Genomic DNA, 20,299 nt, shown 5'->3' with positions numbered 1-20,299 from the left:
AAACGAGAGTAAGTTTTCTCCTGCAACCCGTTCCCTTTGTGCTGGATGAACGAACGTCTCTCACAAGCTCAGATCTGATAGATAAGTGTGTGTCAAAGCCGTTCTTCACCTAGCTTGAAGGGAACACAAAGCTTCTTTTCAGTGGCAAACTTCACTCCATACTCATATATGGGTAGGTACAAGCTCCAACTCTGTTTTACAGTGAAAACGGCAGGCACTTCAAACTACACTAGGAAACAGACTGAGAAAGCAGATTAAGTGTTTCTCCTACAAACCGTTCCCTTTGTGCTGGATGAACGAACGTCTCTCCTCATGCTCAGTTCTGAGAGACAAGTGTGTGTGAAAGCCGTCCTTCACCTATCTTGAAGAGAACACAAAGTTTCTTTTCAGTTGCAAACTCCACTCCATACACATTTAGGGGAGGTACAAGCTCCAACACGGTTTTACAGTGAGAACGGCAGGAACTTCAAACCGGCCCTAGGAAAGATACTGAGAAAGCAGAGTAAGTGTTTCTCCTGCAACCCTTTTCCTTTGTGCTGGATGAACGAACGACTCTCAAAATGTTCAGTTCTGAGGGATAATTGTGTGTGAAAGCCGTCGTTCACCTAGCTTAAAGGGAACACAGAGTTTGTTTTCAGTTGCAAACTCCAATACATATTAACATACATATGGGGTGTTAAAATCCCCAACGCTGTTTTACAGTGAAAACTGCAGGAACTTCAAACCCGCACTAGGAAACAGACTGAGAAATCACAGGAAGTGTTTCTCCTGAAATCCGTTCCATTTATGCTATATGAACGAACGTCTGTCCACATGCTAATTAATGAGAGATAAGTGTGTGTGAATGCCGCACTTCACAAAGCTTGAAGGGAATACAAAGTTTCTTTTCAGTTGCAAACTCCACAGCATACATATATATGGGTTGGTAAAAGCTCCAACTGGATTTCATAGTGTAATTGCAGGAAATTCAACCCGGCAGTAGGAAAAGACTCAAAACCAATAGTAGTGTTTCTCCTACAAACCGTTCCCTTTGTGCTGGATGAACTAACGTCTCTCCACAAGCTCAGTTCTGAGAGTTAAGTGTGTGTGAAAACCGTCCTTCATGTAGCTTAAAGGGAACACAAAGTTTCTTTTCAGTTGCAAACTCCACTCCATACACATATATGGGGAGGTACAAGCTCCAACTCGGTTTTACAGTGAAAACTGCAGGAATTTCTTAGCGGCATTAGGAAACAAACTGAGAAAACAGAGTAAGTGTTTCCCCTGCAATCCGCTCTTTTCTGCTGGATGTACCAACTTATCTCCACATGCTCAGTTCTGAGAGATCAGTGTGTGTGAAAGCCGTCTTTCACCTAGCTTATAGGGAACACAAAATTTCTTTTCATTTGCAAACTCCACTCCATACACATATATGGGGTGGTACAATCTGAAAGTCGTTTTTACAGTGTAACGGCAGGAATTTCAACCCGGCACTATGAAACAGACTTAGAAACCAGAGTATGTGTTTCTCCTACAAACCGTTCCCTTTGTGCTGGATGAACGAACGTCTCTCCACAAGCTCAGTTCTGAGAGATAATTGTGTGTGAAAGCCATCCTTCACCTAGCTTGAAGGTAACACTAAGTTTCTTTTCAGTTGCAAACTCCACTCCATACACATATATTGGAAGGTACAAGCTCCAACTCGGTTTTACAGTGAAAACGGCAGGCACTTCCAACCGGCACTAGGAAACAGACTGAGAAACCAGAGTAAGTGTTTCTCCTGCAACCCGTTCCCTTTGTGCTGGATGAACGAACGTCTCTCCACATGTCAGTTCTGAGAGATAAGTTTTTGTGAAACCCGTCATTCATCTTCCTTTTTCGGAACACATGTATTTTTTCACTTTCAGCCTCCACCACAGAAATATATACGGGTAGTTACAAGCTCCAACTCTCTTTTGCAATAAAAACTGCAGGAACTTCAACCGGCACTAGGAAACAGACTGAGATACCAGAGTAAGTGTTCCTCCTACAATCCGTTCTCTTTGTGCCAAATGAAATGTCTTCTCTCCACATGCTAAGTTCTGAGAGATAAGTGTGTTGAAAACCTTTCTTCTACTAATTGTTGGGAACACATAGTTTCGTTTCAGTTGAAAGATAGACATGCTTATATACTTTCGTTCATTTTGCACAATGGATACGTGTTTCTGGAGGAACCCTCTCCCTTGTTTCTCAGTCTGTTTCATGGTGCCGATTTTAATTTCCAGCAATTTTCAATGTAAGTCCGTGTTGGAGCTTTTACCTCCCCATATGTATGTTTGTAGTGTTGTTTCCACCTGAAATGTGTTTTGTGTTCCCAAAATCTAGGTTATTGTCTGTTTTCACACACACATCTCTCTCATAATTGAGCATGTGTAGTGTCGTTCCTCTATCTCTCATTAAGTGAATGGGTGTCAGTTATTACACTTACTCTTGTTTCTCATTATGTTTCCTAGAGCCGCTTAGACTTTCATGCAGTTTTTCACTGTTAAATCGAGTTCGAGGTATTACCTCCCAATATATATGTATAAATTTTTTTTCCTGTAGAAAGAAACTATGTGTTCACAACAAGTCAGTTTATTCACGGATTTCACACAAACTTTTTCTCAGAGTTCATCATGTGGACAGACGTCCATTCATGTAGCAGAAAGTGAATGGTTTGCAGTAGTAACACTTCCTCTGGTTTTTCAGTATGTTTTTTAGTGTCTGTTTGAAGTTCATGGAATTTTCACTGTTAAACCGAGTTGATCTATTACCCCCATATATATGTATGTAGATTGTTTTCCCACTGAATGAAACTCTGTGTTCCGTACAAGGTAGTTTATTGATGGCTTCCACACAGTCTTAACTCTCAGTACTCAGCAAGTGGAGAGACGTTTATTCATATAGCATAAAGAGAATAGATACCACTAGAATCTCATACTCTGATTTCACGGTATGTTTAATATTTTCAGTTTGAAGTTCATGATGTTTTCACTGTAAAACCTTGTTGGAAACTGTACCTGCCGATGTATATTTATGTAGTGTGTTCCTCACTGTAAACAAACTATGTGATCCCGAGGAGATTTGTGATTTTCGGCTTTCACACACATTCAATTTTTGAAACTGAGAATATGAAAAGGGATTCGTTCATCTACCCTAAACAGAATGGATTGCTGTAGATACACTTACTGTGGGGTCTTAGTATGTTTCCTAATTCCGGTTTGAAATTGATGCATTTTTCACTGTAAAACCGAGTTGGAGCTAATGCCATCCCATATATATATATACAGTGGAGTATCCCGCTCAATAAAACTTTGTTTTCCAAACAAGCTCGGTAACTGATGGCTTTTACACTGACCTAAATATCAGAATTTACCATGTGGAGAAATTTTCGTTCGTTTAACCTAAAAGGAATGGTTTGCAGTAGAAACGCTTACTCTGGTTTCTCAGTATCTTTCCTAGTGCCGGTTTGAATTTCATGCAGTTTTCACTGTAAAATCGACTTGGAGCTAGTACCTCCCCATATATATTTATATAGTGTACTTTTCCAGTGTAAAGAAAGTGTGTGTTCCAAACAAGCTAGTTGGTTGACTGCTTTCACACACACTTAACTCCCAGAATTGAGCATGTTAAGATATATTCTTTCATCTAGCATAAACAGAAGAGGTAGCACTTGAAATAATTACTCTCGTTTCTCAGTATGTTTCCTAGTGGTGGTTTGAAATTCATGCAGTTTTCAGTGTAAAAACGACTTGGAGCTATTACCTTCCAATATAGATATATGTAGAGTATTTCCCCACTCAAAGGAAACTATGTTTTCCCTACAAGCTAAGTCACAGTTTACATTTGCACATATTCAACACTCAGAACTGAGCATGTGGAGAGGCGTTCTTTCAACTAGCATAAAGGGAATGATTTGCAGTAGAAACACTTACTCTTTGTTCTCAGTATGTTTCCTATTTCGGGTTGAAGTTCATGCAGTTTTCACTGTAAAACCGAGTTGGAAGTATTATGCCCCCATGTATAGGTATTTAGTGTTGTTTCCCACTGAAAAGAATTTGTGTGTTCCCAAAAAGTTAGCTTACTAATGGGTTTCACACTCATTTAACTCTCAGAATTGAGCATGTGTAGAGATGTTCATTCATATAGCATAAAGGGAATAGTTAGCAGTAGAAACACTTACTGTGTTTTCTCAGTATATTAACTAGTGCCGTTCTGAACTTCATGCATTTTCCACTTTTGAACTGACTTGGAACTAGTACCTCCTCATTTATACGTATGTAGTGTATTTCCCCAATCAAAAGTAACTGTGTGTTCCCTACAAGCTAAGTGATAGATGGCTTTCACACAGAGTCAGCTCTCAGAACTGAGCATGGGGTCAAGCGTTAGTTCTTCTAGGATGAAGGGAATTGGTTGCAGTTGAAACACTTATGTGGTTTCTCAGTTACGTTTCCTCGTGCCAGTTTGAATTCCATTCAATTTTCATTGTAAAATCGTCTTCAGGCTAGTACCTCCCCGTATATATGTATTTAGTTAGTTCGGCATTCAAAAGAAACTGTGTTCCCTACAAGCTAAGTGATAGATGGTATTCGCTAGCATTAAACTCAGAACAGAGCATGTGGACAGGCTTTCATTCGTCTAGTATAAAGGGAATGGGTTGCACTAGAAATAATTACTCTTGTTTCTTAGTATGTTTCCTAGTGTCGGTAAATTTGCTGCAGGTTTCACGGTAAAACAGTTGGAGCTAGTACCTCTCCATATATATGAATGCATTGTAGTTTCCCATTCAAAAGAATATGTTTGTTTCCAACAGGCTAGGTGATTGTCGGCTTTCACACACACTTAACTCTCAGAATTGAGCATGTGGAGTCTGGTTCGTTCATCTAACATAAAGGGAATGGGTAGCATTAGAAACACTTACTCTGATGTCTCAGTATGTTTCCTAGTGCCGGTTTGAAGTTCATGCAGTTTTCACTGTAAAATCGACTTGGAGCTAGTACCTCCCCATATATATGTATGTAGTGTAGTTCCGCAGTCAAAAGAAACTGTGTGTTCTGTACAAGACTAGTGATAGATGATTTCGCACACATTCCACCCTTAGAACTGAGCCTGTGGAGAGACGTTCGTTCATTTAGGATTAAAGGAATGATTTGCCGTAGAAACACTTACTAAGGTTTCTCAGTATATTTCCTCGTGCCGGTTTGAATTTCATGCATTTTTCACTGTAAAACAGAGTTGGAGCTAGTACCGTCCCATATATATTTATATAGTATTATTCCCAACTCAAAAGAAACTGTGTGTTCCCAAAAAGCTAGGTGATTGACGGCTTTCACGCACACTTAAGTCTCAGAATAGAGCATTTTAAGATACGTTCATTCATCTAGCATAAAGGGAATGGGTTGCATTAGAAACACTTACTCTGGTTTCTCAGTTTCGTTCCTAGTGCTGGTTTGAATTTCATGCAGTTTTCACTGTAAAGTCGACTTGGAAATATTACCTCCCATATATATGTATGTATTGTTTTTCCCCACTTAGAAGAATCTGTGTGTTCCCTACAAGCTAGCGGATAGATGGCTTTTGAACACATTCATCTCTCAGAACTGAGCATGGAGAGAGGCTTTCATTCGTCTAGGATGAGGGCAATGGGTTGCAGTAGAAACACTTAGTCTGGTTTCTCATTATTTTTCCTAGGTCCGGTTTGAATTTCATGCAATTTCCACTGTAAAACCAGGTTGGTGCTAGTATCTCACCATATAGATATCATGTAGTTTCCAATAGAAAAGAAACTGTGTTTTCCCAACAAGCTAGTTGTTTGATGGCTTTCACACACATTCAACTCTCAGTATTGAACATGTGTAGAGGCGTTCGTTCATGTAGCATAAATGGATTTTGTAACTTTAGAAACACTTACTGCGATTTGTAAGTATGTTTTCTAGTGCCGGTTTGAAGTTCATGCAGTTTTCAATGTAAAATCATGTTGGAGCTACTACCTATCCATATATATATATGTAGTATAGTTCCACACTCTAAAGAAACTGTGTGTTCACAACAAGATAGTTCATTGACCGATTACACGCACATTCAACTCTCAGAATTGAGCATGTGGAGACGCGTTCGTTAATGTAGCATAAAGGGATTGAGGAGCCATAGAAACACTTAATGTGATTTCTCAGTATGCTTCTTAGTGTCAGTTTCAAGTTCATGCACTTTTCTCTGTAAAACCGAGTTGGAGCCAGTACCTCCCCATATATATTTATGTCGTGTATTTTCCCACTGAAAAGAAACTGTGTGTTCCCAAGATGCTAGGTGATTGACGGCTTTCACACACACTCAACTGTCAGAATTGAGCATGTGGAGAGGCGTTCGTTTATCTAGCATACATGGAATTTGAAAGCGAAGATAATGACCTATGTTGGTAGGAAAACAGTAAAGGGAGCATTAATTTTGGGCCTGTATAGTTATGGTCAGCATACATGACAGAATTTCATTTTCAGCAGAAGATTTCTTTTTTTTAAGCTTCAGAAAACTTAATTCTTTCCTGTAACTGGATATAGATAGTGAATGTTTTAAAGTCTCTAAGTAACTGCTTTAAAGTAGAATTGTTACTTTGCTTATGGTCTTTAACCTAAGGGAATATCCAGAATTCCAGTGGCAGTTCAAAAGCAAGGGCCTGAACCTTGCCTATTACTTGTTTTAAGTACAGTAAGAATAACTGTAGACTAGGGTACTGTGGATAACTGAAGGGCTGCTTGGATATGTTGTATGTAAGTTATATTTTGAAAAATTATTAATATCATGAAAATCAATCAACCTTGGTGATCAATTTGGTATAATTTAATCTTTAATAATGTAGATTTTGATAGCCCTTTTATTTATGTAACATGAAAATAAGTTGGCTTTATATAACTACTTTCTAGATAAATGATTAAATTTTGGGTTTTTTTTTATCATTTTCTTCTTAAAAATAGGATATTAATTACACAATATGTATTTTCCTTCAAGTTCATACTTTTTTCCCTAAACTATCTTGACTTGTTTAGATAAGTTAACCCATAGTCTTATTTATTTGAATCACTCAGTATGTTCTTCTGTCTGTTGCTTTATTAGAGAGCAAGAATTCCTTATTATTTTTAATAAAATATACTTGCAGGAAACTATACTGGGATTCTTTCATTCACAGAGTCAAGCAATGATTCCTGTTTTGTTAGATCAGGTGTCTAAGCCTCTCAACTTCCAAAAGATTAAATGGACAAAGTTAAAAACGCCATAAATGATCGACTAATTAAGTTTATTGTGTTCCTTGATTAAAAGTATAAATATGGGTCAGCCTTAAATTCGGATTTAAAGCTGTTATGAATTACATGAGTCTTCTCCAAAATTCTTTTTTTTACATTTTTTATTGATTTATAATCATTTTACAATGTTGTGTCAAATTCCAGTGTTCAGCACAATTTTTCAGTCATTCATGGACATATACACACTCATTATCACACTTTTTCTCTGTGAGTTAGCATAACATTTTGTGTATATTTCCCTGCAAAATTCTTTAATTTGGGCTTTAATCCTTCCAGTAAAATACTGGTTTGAAGGAAGAAGAAAGTTGAGAAATGATTCAATCCAAATTCTATGGGAATAAACAAAGCTAAATGTTTCAGTCATTTTTTGAAGCAGAACAGATATGTTTTCTGCACCATATGATTTTAATAATATTCATCTTAACATACGGTTTAGACACCATGAGACCACAAGACAACAAACAAGATATCAGGTAAAGCAAGAAAAAAAACTGAGGGGATTTTCTACTGAAAAATTTCCCCTAACTCAAACTAATAGAGAACAAATCTGATGCCACATTGGATCTGTTCCTTTAGTTTGAAGCACTGTGCCCTGTTTTCCAGGCTTAATCTTGCTGGCTCTGCACCTTTTGTAAAACAACGTTGCCTTTAGCCTGAAACCTACAGAAAAGCCTATTCTTGGGGCTCTGACCTTTAATGATGTTAGAACTTCTGCACTTATGCAGGGATGGCAAGTTGCAAAATAGAGAATAGCCTTTGTTTTGTTGGAGGTTTACAGGGACAACACAGCCTGACCCACATGGATGACTGCAAGAACAAAGAATGCCTCCAGCAAGAAGTTTGCACAGCCAACCACACTCCCTCCCCATTTTAGCTTAAAAGTGGCCTGAATTCTGACTTGGGCAAGATGATTCTCCAGGACATTATTCCTCCATCTTCCTGGTCTGCCAGCTTTCTGAATAAAGTTACTAAAACTTGCTCCAAAACCTTGTCTCCTGATATACTTTTTTTATCACTGTTTTGCAACGAGCAGAACAAGTTTGGCCTCGGTAACAGAACCAGCTTTGTCATTCCATTTGATGTGAAATCTCTCTGGGTGTACACGTGCTTGCCTGCTGCTGGTGGTGGTGGTGGTGGTAGGCAAAAATATTTCACTTCTCCTGATTTCAATAGGCTAAAATTTCCTGCTATTTAAGTCAACTCTAGACTTTAACAGAATCACCTGCAGATGTGCTTCTGGAAGCTACAAAAATTCCAACAATGAAAATAATTCTATTGTCTCCAGACAAGATACTTTTCCTCAAAACTGAGTAGCTGTGAGACACACTTCAGGAGTACAGATAGATGCAGTGTGCTTCATTTCCCATGTTGTTCCAACACAATTTTCCAGTTATATCAAAGTAAATTAAAATCTGTCTTCAATAGCAGATGCTCTGGCATGATACAACAATGTCAATTCCACTTATTTATTGAGCCAGAGCAGTTTTAGAGTAAATGATTTTATACCAAACTCCTGCTTGATATACTGTCTTCTCCCTGGTGGCTAATTCCTTCTTCTTTCTTCCTAAAAGTTCTCCTGTTATGGGAAGTTAGCCTTTACTCTGCACATTCAATTGGGAAGGCACAAATTAAATATATGAGGGGATGACATGCATATTTAATTCTTACTTATACATAAATACAAGCACAGAGGACCTGTGTCTTGGAAGACGTCACTTCCTAATGTGGGCAAGAGGATGGTCTATAGTTCAATCAATGATCTAAAAGCAGTTTTCTAGGATATAATAAAGTAATGCCTGAGTTATAAGACAGAACAACCCCTGGATATGAATCAGTGGCACCAATCAGTGGGGGCACATGTGTGCACACACACGCCCATGCACAAGGAGCAGCCTTGGAGACACTCCATCTGTGCTGATGGAGCAAAGTCATGCTGGGGAGATGAGGAAACAGTGCCTAATACAATCAAACCACGACACCTGAGGAATGGGTAATAGGAGTCAATTGAATTTTCTGGTTAGCTGAAGGTCAAACAAAAACACTTTTAGTTTCAAACGTCATTACTAAAATTTTTCTTAAAGCACAGGAGCCTGTTTTCCTGCCTTGCTTAGTGTCATATGGCACATTAAACATGACACATTCATGCTTCTCTGACTGTGGAATGGGAAAGGCCTTGCTGTCATATTCTGAACATTAGTCTATGTTTTGCAGCACAGTGGATACTGAAAATGGGGCAAATTGAGTGAATGGGAATGGACATAACCTAGCAGTCATTGACTGTGTGATTTGCCAACTTTCTCCAAAAAGTAGGGTTAGCAAGCAAATCAGATAAATTCAGGGACCGTGGGTGGGGAGTCGGGTGGGCTGACAGCTGGGTGGCCTCAGGTAGCTGTTTTACTGTGTAAAATAGTGACTATGATCCACAGTGACACATTGTCAAATTCTTGTGCCTGTAGCTGTGATACCTGGCCAAGTCTGTGCAGCCAATTTTATCGATGGTGCATAATGAAAATAACAAACATTCCCTTAGGACCATCTTATGTGACATCCATTCACTGACTCACTGAATTCCAAGCACACTTTTTGGTACATAACAGTCTTAAAATATGAAGCAGGAATAAAATGAAGCTCTGAAGTGTTGAAGCCTTGCCCGAAATCATGCAGATGGGAAGATGCCGTGCTGGGAGCTAAGCTCGGGCCAGACTACAGAACCTGAAGGGCCCAGCAAGTCCCCTCACCCAGGAACCTGGCCCACAGCCACTGCCAGGCCCTGTTCTGTTTCTATGAGTGCTGATGGGAAAGTGCCAGGGACTTAGCGTAAATATGACTTGAGGAATTCAAACTGGGATAGCCTTTTGTTGGGGACTGTAACCTGGGAGTGAAACTGGCAGTGAAGTAAGGGAGGAAACAGCCCTGGTTGTAAGAATATTTCTAGCGAGGAAGTCTCCCTGATGGGCTGGCATGGGAATCGCTGTGGTTGTGAGCCCCCTGTTGCCCTGTGGGGGTGCGGGCAGGGAAGGAGAGAGACTGTTCAGACTGGTCAAAGTCAGTACAGTTTGTAAACAGCTGAGTTCTGTTCCCTCACAGCTCAGACACATGCAGGACATGAGGCTGCTTAGCTAATGACCAACAGTGGGTAGCAAAGGCCAAGAGTGGGGTGGGGAGGAGAGATGGGACCACCTTCTGGAAGAACCTCTGCCCCAGGGGTCCAGGAATGTAATGAATGATTGGAGATGCACAAAGGGCTTGTATGGCCTCATCATGTTTTTTCTTCTTTAAACTGATAGTCTGGAATATATGGTAAAATACGGTGGAATGACTGCTCTTATTTTAGGTTCTACAAACTCTTAAATGGATGGATTTCTACCTCCATTATACAAGCACTGCTGGGTAACCTTTAGAGCCATGTGAGGATCAAACGAGCGAGTACTTATTAATACTATTACCATGCTTCTACTGAATTAACACTTCAGCAACAGTATAATGGCCACGCTTCTTAACAACTGCCTCTGTAAGAGCTCTTGAAGCCACAAATAATAATTATAAAGAAAATATATTAAAATAATAGCAATTACAGTTACAACAAATATGTTGTTTATAGCGATGATAGTGTCAGCATCTCCCTCTCATATTAAAAAATACCCAATGCTGGATTCCTTAGGAAGTAACACCAATGCATTTTTGGACTCTTCAAGGTCTTCACCCCATGAAACCTTTCTACTCACATTGGTCCACCACAGCCACAATTGCTGTTCCTTGCATGGTGGGCTGCCACGCTGCGATGTCCTAGGCTTTTTCTGGCACCATGCGTCTATACTGGGTAGTCAAGTTTCCACATACCCACTCTGATTTGCAATATATTGTTCTCCAGAGCCAACAGAGGGGCCACTGGAAAGAGGCCACAGATAAGGTGGTGAACCCAAACTGAATACCTGTTGAAGGAATGGATACACAACATGGAGTGGTGGATGGATGGAAGGACAACATCAATTCCTTTACTCCTGTAAAGAGAGAGGGGCAAATGGTGAACTAAATCCCAAAGAGAAAAAACATTCATGGTAATAATAATGTTCAACAGTGAAAGAATCCAAACAAAAGGCAAATATAAAATATCTGGGAAGAAAACGCATTACAACCTGTTTCTTTCACGTATATACCCTTAGTATGAATAACATACTTAAAAATCTTCAACCAACCATAGTTATTTGCTGGTAATAAACTTGGGAATCTTGAAGCATATTATTCACTCTCAGTGTTGAAATAATACAATCTTGGAAGATGATTTGTCATTGAGGATTAAGAAAAACAATATTGTGGTTGTATATAAGAATTTAAATCGGAATAAGGAATGTACTTTTGGGAAAGCTCTGCATAGAGAATGTTGGAGGAAATGCACTGAAAACAGGCAAGTGAGCAAGCTCCCTTGAGTCTGGGAAGGTGAGTGCAGCACATTCAAAGAGTCTATGAAGTTATTACAAGTCACAGAAAGGTATGCAATTAAAGTGTCTTCCTAAGCAAAATATCCTTCTTCAGGAATTTTTATCTTGATATTTCTATGGTCTGTGTGGTCACAGGAAGTCAAAGTTATGGTGGTGGCTTAGAAGTCCTTTTCTCTCTGTCTGTAATTTACACGGCATTGCTGCAGATCGGGCAGCAGAGATCTGCGGTAAGCTATTCCATGGGGTGGGGGAGCGGATAGAAATGATAAGGCCAGAGATGTAAAAGACTTTTAGACCCTAACTGGCAGACTTTTAAGTAAACTAGCACAGGTATGTAACTAAGACAGTGGATGAGATACAAGTTTGTAGTCCCTTTAGTGTTACTGCTCAGTCAAGGGATAGGGACCACTGTGGCCAGGAACGGCAAGACCGTGGATGGGGTGGATGGGTAGGAGGAGCTGACATTTGCTTCTGACCTGAGAGGCAGGGGTGTGTTGCAGAAAAGCCGACAGTGCTTTAAAGATGCAGCAGGTCCACAGCCCAAAAAGGAGCTGTCATATTCAGGGAGGTCACAGAGAAAGAACCAGAGTTAGTGATGCCACAGGGTCAACAGTGTGGCAGCCGTGATGTCAGTATCTGTTTCCACAACCCACCTAACCCTACATGAACACATCTGCCTACAGGGGACAGGTAAGTAGCAGAAATATGTGGAGTGGGTGCAGCCACTGGCAAATTGGCAAGTGGACATCCTAATGAAATGCACTGCTCACAGTCACCATATTGGAAAGTGGGCCCCACACTGTCAGATCCCCTTCTTATTCAAGAGAAACTAGAGATTAAGACTTCATTAGCAATCATCCCTGTTCAAACCCAGAAAAGATATCATTTATAATGACAACAAAGGCAAAGACTCTTCAGAAATAAATTAATGAAAAATGTTAAAATGATTCTGATAAATGACTTAAAAAAAGAAAAAAAATGATGATTGAATTAACAGTAGAATGCACCATCCTCTTCAGTGGGCAGACTCAAATTTGGGGGACATAGAACATTTTTTCTCCAAAATAAATTTAGTATCTGAATGCAAATTTAGTTAATAATCCCGAATGGATTTAAGAAAAAATTCTGAAAGGTGATCCTAAATTTCTTCCAGAAATATACACAAATATACAAATAAAATAATGAGGAGGGATGTTTGAATTTGTAGTATTAGGGACATTCTCGAAAAGGATAAAATAGGACCAACTGTACGAGGTATTAATCTATGGTCGTGGAAACAGTATGAATGAAATAGTATACATTTCAAGAATAGACGTGGATATTTAAGAGATTTTAGTAATATTATAAAACTGACACTTAAGATCAGTGGATTCAAGTACTGGTGTAATTAGCTAAATCATTAGAAGGACTGGTACATTGTCCTCACTTTTGACATTAAAATAAATTCCAGATAATTTTTTAATTAAAAATAAAACACTAGAAATAACCCAACATGATTTAATCTGTTCAGATATTCAAGCGAGAAGAACTTTCTAAAAAGCTTTTGGAACAAAGACCAACAAGAGCAAAGGCCTAGCAACTAAGCAAGGCCAGAAACGCCCCCTGTAAAACAAAACTGACCCTCGCCCAACCCTCTCTCACGGCCCTGTATTGCTCTCTGATACTTTCTATACTTTCTTCTTCCCTTTAAAGTCCAGTTTCTTGGAGAAGTGCTTGCGCTGATGACTCCTCCAGGGCTCAGAGCCCTGCAGCCCCCATGGCACTCACCGCGGCACTGAGACAGGAGTTGCACTGCCGGTGGCTGCGTGTTTCAAACCAGCGGGCATTTTCAGCTCCTGTTTATTTGATTACCAGGTAGCTTTTGCCGCGGACAAATATTTTCCTCTCAGTGGAATGTTTTCCCCCCTTAGTTTTTGTTTTACTTAAATAAATTTTAAAAGCCCAGGCAGAAAATTTGTGTGCACATATGCACACACACAGACACACACAGATCTGTTTTTTAAAGGCTACCTAAGTATAGTCCTCCTCCGCCTTTTCCTCAGTTTAGACAATTAAAGGTGGGCTTTAGCCCTTGCTTTTTTGCCCCACACACCCCCCTTTCTCACTATGCTCCTTTTAGTCATTGTTCAAATCCCTCTTAAGCCAGGTTACAGCCTTCTCTGTGTTGCCTCAAATAGTTTTCTCTCAACTGCTCTGCTATTCTTCTTTCTCTTGGTGGACCTCTCTTCTCCCATTTGCCATGTACATGGCCTTTTCCCCCAGGGCCTCGTCTTCAGGCCTCCGCCTGGCAGGACTGAATCACCCGCACGGCCTCACCCACAGCTCCTCTGAGCTCCTGACTGGTGAATCCAGCTTAACTATGGACATCACTCCTTAGATGTCCCATTGACACTTCGCACTCAAAATGCCACACACAGAACCATCTCCTCGAAACCAGCTCCTCCCCTTACACTCCCCCTGCAGATCCGCTCTCCGGATGGGTCACTGGAAAATCACCTCAGCAGCTCTGCGGCCCGCCGCCCCGGCCCTGCAGTCCCCTCTGCAGCAGTCACCACTTCTGCCGCCAATGTCTCTCTCCTTCTGCCCAGGGCCTCTCTGCAGGCGTGTGCCACTTGTTTTCTGGGTTACCTGGGCTGGTCCCCGAAATATCCTTTCCCCCCAAAATGTGGGCCTCCCCCCAAAAATAGAATCTTCCATTCTGCTGCCAGAATAACCAGATATTCTTCAACATAACATTATGCAATTCTCTTACTTACAAATATCCCAATATATTCCTGCTTCCTTAATGATACATTGAAGTCTAAGCACACAAGGCCCATCATGACAGAGGCCTTGTGCACCTGATATTCCCACCTATGGATCCTTTGTTCTAGCCCTACTTGTTGTTCTTCAGTCTGGCCAAGCCGCTTCATGACGTGTACTCTTATATGTCTCTACCTCTCTGCATGAAGTGTCCACTCCCTCTACCACAAAATAGAGAGCTAACTTCCTTTCACCTTTCAAGATTCAGTTCAAATATTTCCAGCTCTAGGAAGTCCAATTTGTGTTCACCTGCTTAGCAATCCATCAACTACTCGCCAAGTCTCTCCTGGCCTGGGGAGTGCAGACACCAAGTCTTACCTGCCTCGGTCTCCCCAGCAGTTGATACAGTGTTTGGCATAGCAGTGCTCAATATTTGTTGGTTGGATAAATAAATGAATCAGTAAAGAGATGAGAGGTCTACAATCACCCCCGGTTACTCAGCTGCCATTTTGGAAAGTTCATTCTGCAGAGTTAAGGAAATGTCAGTGCAGGTGGTGGGCAGACAGAACAGAGGTGAGGGCGTGGGGGAGACAGGCCTGGTCCTGGAGAGAGCAGGAGAGGCGTGGGTGGGATAGCACTGGAGAGAGAGGGAATGGAGGGGGCGGGTGCAAGGAGATGTTGAAGAACAACTGATATTAAATGCAGTAAATTAAATGGAGAACATAATATATGAAGGGAATATCAAGTTAACACAGCAAGGGTGGAAAAGGCAGTACCAGAGACGAAGAGCTCTCACTTCATCCCTCACAGCCTTTCATTTACGGCACCTGCACTCTGGGAAGGCAGCGCCAAATTCTTGAGAGAGTGGTGTTTGTGCTGTGGGTGCTCTAAGTACAAAACGGTATCTTATGGCTTCCAGATTTTAAGACTGATAGATTATTTCTCTTATGTCCCATGTCTGAGTTCTCAGGCAGCAGGATCATTGGCTGGTGGGGGGAGAGCTATTGTGGTTAACAACTCAGGGTTACTCTAATAATCTCAAAGGACAGTGGGGAATTCACGAAAACAAACAAAAGAGAAATTTCACTCAGAAAAAGACATATGCCATATAGAACCTTGTGGGGGCATTGGGGGCAATGTTACCGCCACCTCATCTAACAGTTGTATGTGAGTGTGTTGAAACTACAAGCTCAAGTCACTTAAACACGTATGAGACCCAGGGTCCAGGCTGTGGTGCTCCAGACATGGACGGGAAGATGAAAAGCCTGACTACTGCCTCCGACAAGATCAGTCCAGCCTGGGAGCACAATGGACACGGACACGATCACGTACCATCAAGACAGGAATCAAGTGAAATTCATGCCTAGAAAGAAGAGCAGAAAATCTCTAAAAAGTGGAGGGGTCCCTGCCAAGGCTTGGCAAGAGTCCTCCCAGGCAGAAAAGCAGAGAAGGTACTTCAGGCGAAGGAGACTAGGGTTGGTGGCTGGGTGCGAGGCCTAACAAGGCACAGGTGGAGGGCTCCAGGGTCATCTGTCAGAAGCTGTTCCCCTTCAGCAGCTAAGAGGCATAACTAAAAAGGCAGGTGGGATGTCATTAATGATCATGGGGAAAACTGGGAGGAGAAAACTGAGGTCAGGAGATCACCACCAAAGGCACTTAATTTTAGAAGAACAAAAAGAATTCAAAAAACACTTGGAAATTCAATCTCCCGTGAACGAAAAGAACACATAAATAAGTTTCACTCCAGCGTTGAATACAGAAAAACAGACTGCCTACTCTCAGAAATGGATTGAATTTTCTAATTCATTAGGGATTATTTAGATAATAGGAAAATGAATAAATCTGAAAAATCTCTCTAGAGTAGCTGTTACTCCATCCCGTTTTGCAGGGTAGGGGGAGGCTGAATTATTTAACTGGTATTTTAATGAGACTATAATGTTCTAAATGTCCTATCAATTTCTCCAAAAGTATACAACTTTTCCTTTTGATGAACTTTATTTTACTTAATTAGAACAATAACTTTTTTCCAAGGCTTTTTTCGTGTGTGATAAAATACCAAATGATTTGCTGCCCCCAGATTGTTGTTGTTATTATTAATGCTGATAATAGCCCCAATAAGACATATTTACCATTATGACTCATTTTGGAATAACAGGTCATTGGCTTATAGTCCTTTTGAAAATAAGCAGAATAAACAAACATAACTTCTACAGCAGAGACTGCAGCTACACCCTTAATGGCACCTGGTCATGAAACACAACAAAAGCAAAGATGAAACTCAAATCAGACACCAGGCCACAAAGCATAGCTGACTGAAGATGCCACAAGATGAGCTTTCACTCACCGAGGTAACCAGATGCGTTTCCATGTATAATGTATATTTTTAAAGCAATTATTTTATATATAGAATGTAATTTAGGAAAAAAAACTCCCTCTATCTGTAGACTTATAAACAGGAATCACAAAGGGGTGCCTTTGCAGACATGAACCCGCATGCATAAATGCAAAGCCTATTGATCAAAATCCTTTCCTGTTTCCTAAGCTTAAAAAAAAACTAAATAATTTAAGGCAGTGGTGAGCTGAAAGGGCTCAGAAGCAAAACGTGCACATCATTAGCCTTCTAGTAGATAAAAGTGTGCCATGCATAATAGAAAAGATGACATTTCCTATGGAAATCTATTTTCAGATGCAAACATTTAAAGGCAACCGAGATCTCAAAACCAAGTTCAACCAAAGAGAAACAGAAGCCAACCAAGCAAATGTGCAGAAATGGACAAAGGTATTGGAGAAGGAGGGGATCTGTGTTCAACCTATACTCCAGATCAGCAAACTCATCCTGAATTCAAGCCAGTGATGTGCCATGAGGTCACTCAAGGAACCAGGCAGAAACCATCGGCCAGAGGAAATAGCAACAATGTCAAAGGTAGGTGTGAGATGTGGAAGGGATGACCCTGTGAACCTTGCTGCCATGAGGCAGGATGCTCTTGCGGGCTTTCGGCACAGACTGGCTGGCTCACATGACTGTTTAGAAGGATATCAGCCAACAGCTGTGCCACACGGGCTACAGCCCGAGCTGAGTCACAACTAATAACGGTTCTGAGTTCATCTTTAGATGACATGAGCAGAAGGATCTGAGAATCAATGATGGAGACGTACCTGAATATTCATTCCATTTCATTCCTTGGCAGTAAATCTTCAGCTTTCTACAACATAAATATAGACAAAGATACACACAGGCACCCTATTTGAAAGACTGACTGCATAATTGCATCTAATGGAGAAAAGCGGGCTCCGTTTCGGTATGCTAGGTCACCGTTTGGCTCGGTAACCGATGCTTCTGAGACCCAAAACATACTCTAGTATAACCAACAACACCGAAATCTCCACTGATGACTTGCTCATTTCAAGGTATTCATAAAATAACCCCAGTTTGCCCATGGGATACAGATGGTTGTCCCGTTCCCATCGTGGGGTGGTCTGTTCTGCTCCCGAAACTGTGGTACCATTAGATTCATGACCCAGCTGTCAAACAGATCAAATTATAAGGCAGGATATTATTAGACCAAGGTCATTAAAGTATAACTGACATTTCAAGCTGAACACATCATCTTCCCAAGAATTTAATTTCTTGTTTTCAGGATAAATTTCTTTTTATTGCTGCCTCCCTACCCCCAAATACTGTGAAAACTAGTCCTGACCACGTACCTTGGGTTTACCAAAATTGCAATGGCTACTACTTTATCTCCTACCTCCTTTTCAGGTGGGCATTTTAGCTTTTAGAAGATATCTTCCCTCATTTATCTTTTTCCCCCCATTTCTCTGCTATTATCCACCATGGCCTTTCCAGTCTGAAAATCTTCAGAGAAAATAAGTAAAAGCAAGTTATACAGGGTCTGTGAGCTGGTAGTAAGTGCTGCGGAGGAAAATAAAGGAGGGTGAGGAATGTGTGGTAGGGAGGAGTGGGGCTGGGGCAGTGATCTTCGAATAAGGCAAAGACAGAGGCAAAGGGGTGGGCAGAGGAGGGGCAGAGGGAACAGTGATCACAGGCCTGGAGGTCCCTCACGCTGTAAAGACAGCATGGAGACTGGTGTGGGCCACAGTGAATAGGAAATAAGTGGTGGTTTGGGGGGTGGAGCCTAAGAGACTGCTGTGAGGATGTGGGCATTTTTCCCTCTGAAGGAATTGCTGAGCCATGGAAGGACACCAAACAGAAAAGTGATACTCTAACGTTGGATCAAACAGGTCCAAGACCCTAATTTAAGCTGAAAAAATCAAGGGCAAAATAAGTGACATGCTGCCTCAAAGTCAGTGCAGAGCTTGAAAGAAACACAGCTTCGACTTGCAGCCTAGTGCTCTGCCCCTCCTGGATGCTGTCTTAAAAGTTTTTCTTTTTCCTCACTCAGAGGCGTGTGGGCCAACTGAATACTTCCCCTTTTTCAAATGGCAATTTGTCCTGAAATGAAATCGGAGTTGGCAGTGAAACAAGGCATGGACCTGAAGCCTACAGAGCTGTTGTCCCTGAAAGCAACAGCTGGCGCGTTGTTTACCCGTGGAGTTCAGCAGAAGAGACAGAGCAACAACAGACAACTTAGCGTCTGGCTGAGCTTCGGCTGACTGCACTGCACGTTTGGATGGATTTCAAATTTGGACAGTGAGGCGGCTTCACACGAAAGGCAGGTGTATACATCATGCATGCCCACACGTCTGTATGCACACACACGGACACACACAGGGTACATGATGTGACTTGTAAAGAGCTGTCCCTGCTAGTTTTCCCACTGCCTCTGATCTCAGCATTAACCTTTCACTGGCCATGCTCCCAGATTTGCTATGAGATTTCTTTGCAATGGAGCATGCCCTTCGCTTCACAAACTTTCCACACCCTTTTCAATAGCACTAGGGGAAGAGCAGGGAGCTCTGGGAAGTGGTGGGGATATGGACTCGAGATACCTCTGAATCTGAATCCACACTTCATGGCTTATTTGTTACTTAACTTTATTTCATTCCAAATGCAACTGTTGCAGATCTCAGAAGATGATTTACACTCACTGCTATGGCAGAATGTTGCGGTTAGAAACCCATCACTGGATCCTCTTAATCAACACGTTCTTCCAATAATTCAGATATTACTGTATCACAAATGCCCATTTCTATATTTTGGTATCTGCTTTTCAGTATAATTATCTTCCTTCTTTATTCTCTAAATCTTATGATTTTAAAACATTTTTCTGAAAAGTGGTCCACAGGCTCTTTACATATGATAAGCTGATAAAGAGATCCTGGAGATCAAAACTACATATAAATCCTGAGATAAACTCAACTCTGTCATACATGGCTAGGTTTAGTCTGCAAATACTTTGTTTAGTAATTTTTGCATCAAACAATAAGGTCCTACTGTATAGCACAGGGAACTGCATTCAATAACTTTTAATAGCCTATAGTGAAAAAGAATATGACAAGGAATATGTATATATGTATGTATAACTGAATCACTATGCTGTACACCAAGAATTAACACAATATTGTAAACCAACTATACTTTCAACAAAAAAAGTTGAAATAAAATTGGGAGATGAAACTTCCACTGCCCAGGCTGCTGTCAGGATGAAACGATTCACAGCAGGCCAGGTAGTAGCATCCACCCTGACACATCAAAGCCCCATGTGGGATCTTCCTTTTGAGCAGCACAGGCTAACCGGCTGTGGTCACCTGTAAATAGGGTTGAAGTCACTTAGACCCTTGGCTTGGGATCACCGTGGCCACAGGTTTGGGGGTCACTGCAACTCCTACGAGAATGACGGGGTCAGCCTGCTGCTGAAGCCGATA

Source organism: Vicugna pacos, chromosome 1 (genome assembly GCF_048564905.1).
Source record: "Vicugna pacos chromosome 1, VicPac4, whole genome shotgun sequence".
Lineage (NCBI taxonomy): Eukaryota > Metazoa > Chordata > Mammalia > Artiodactyla > Camelidae > Vicugna > Vicugna pacos.
This window is presented reverse-complemented; position numbering follows the sequence as displayed.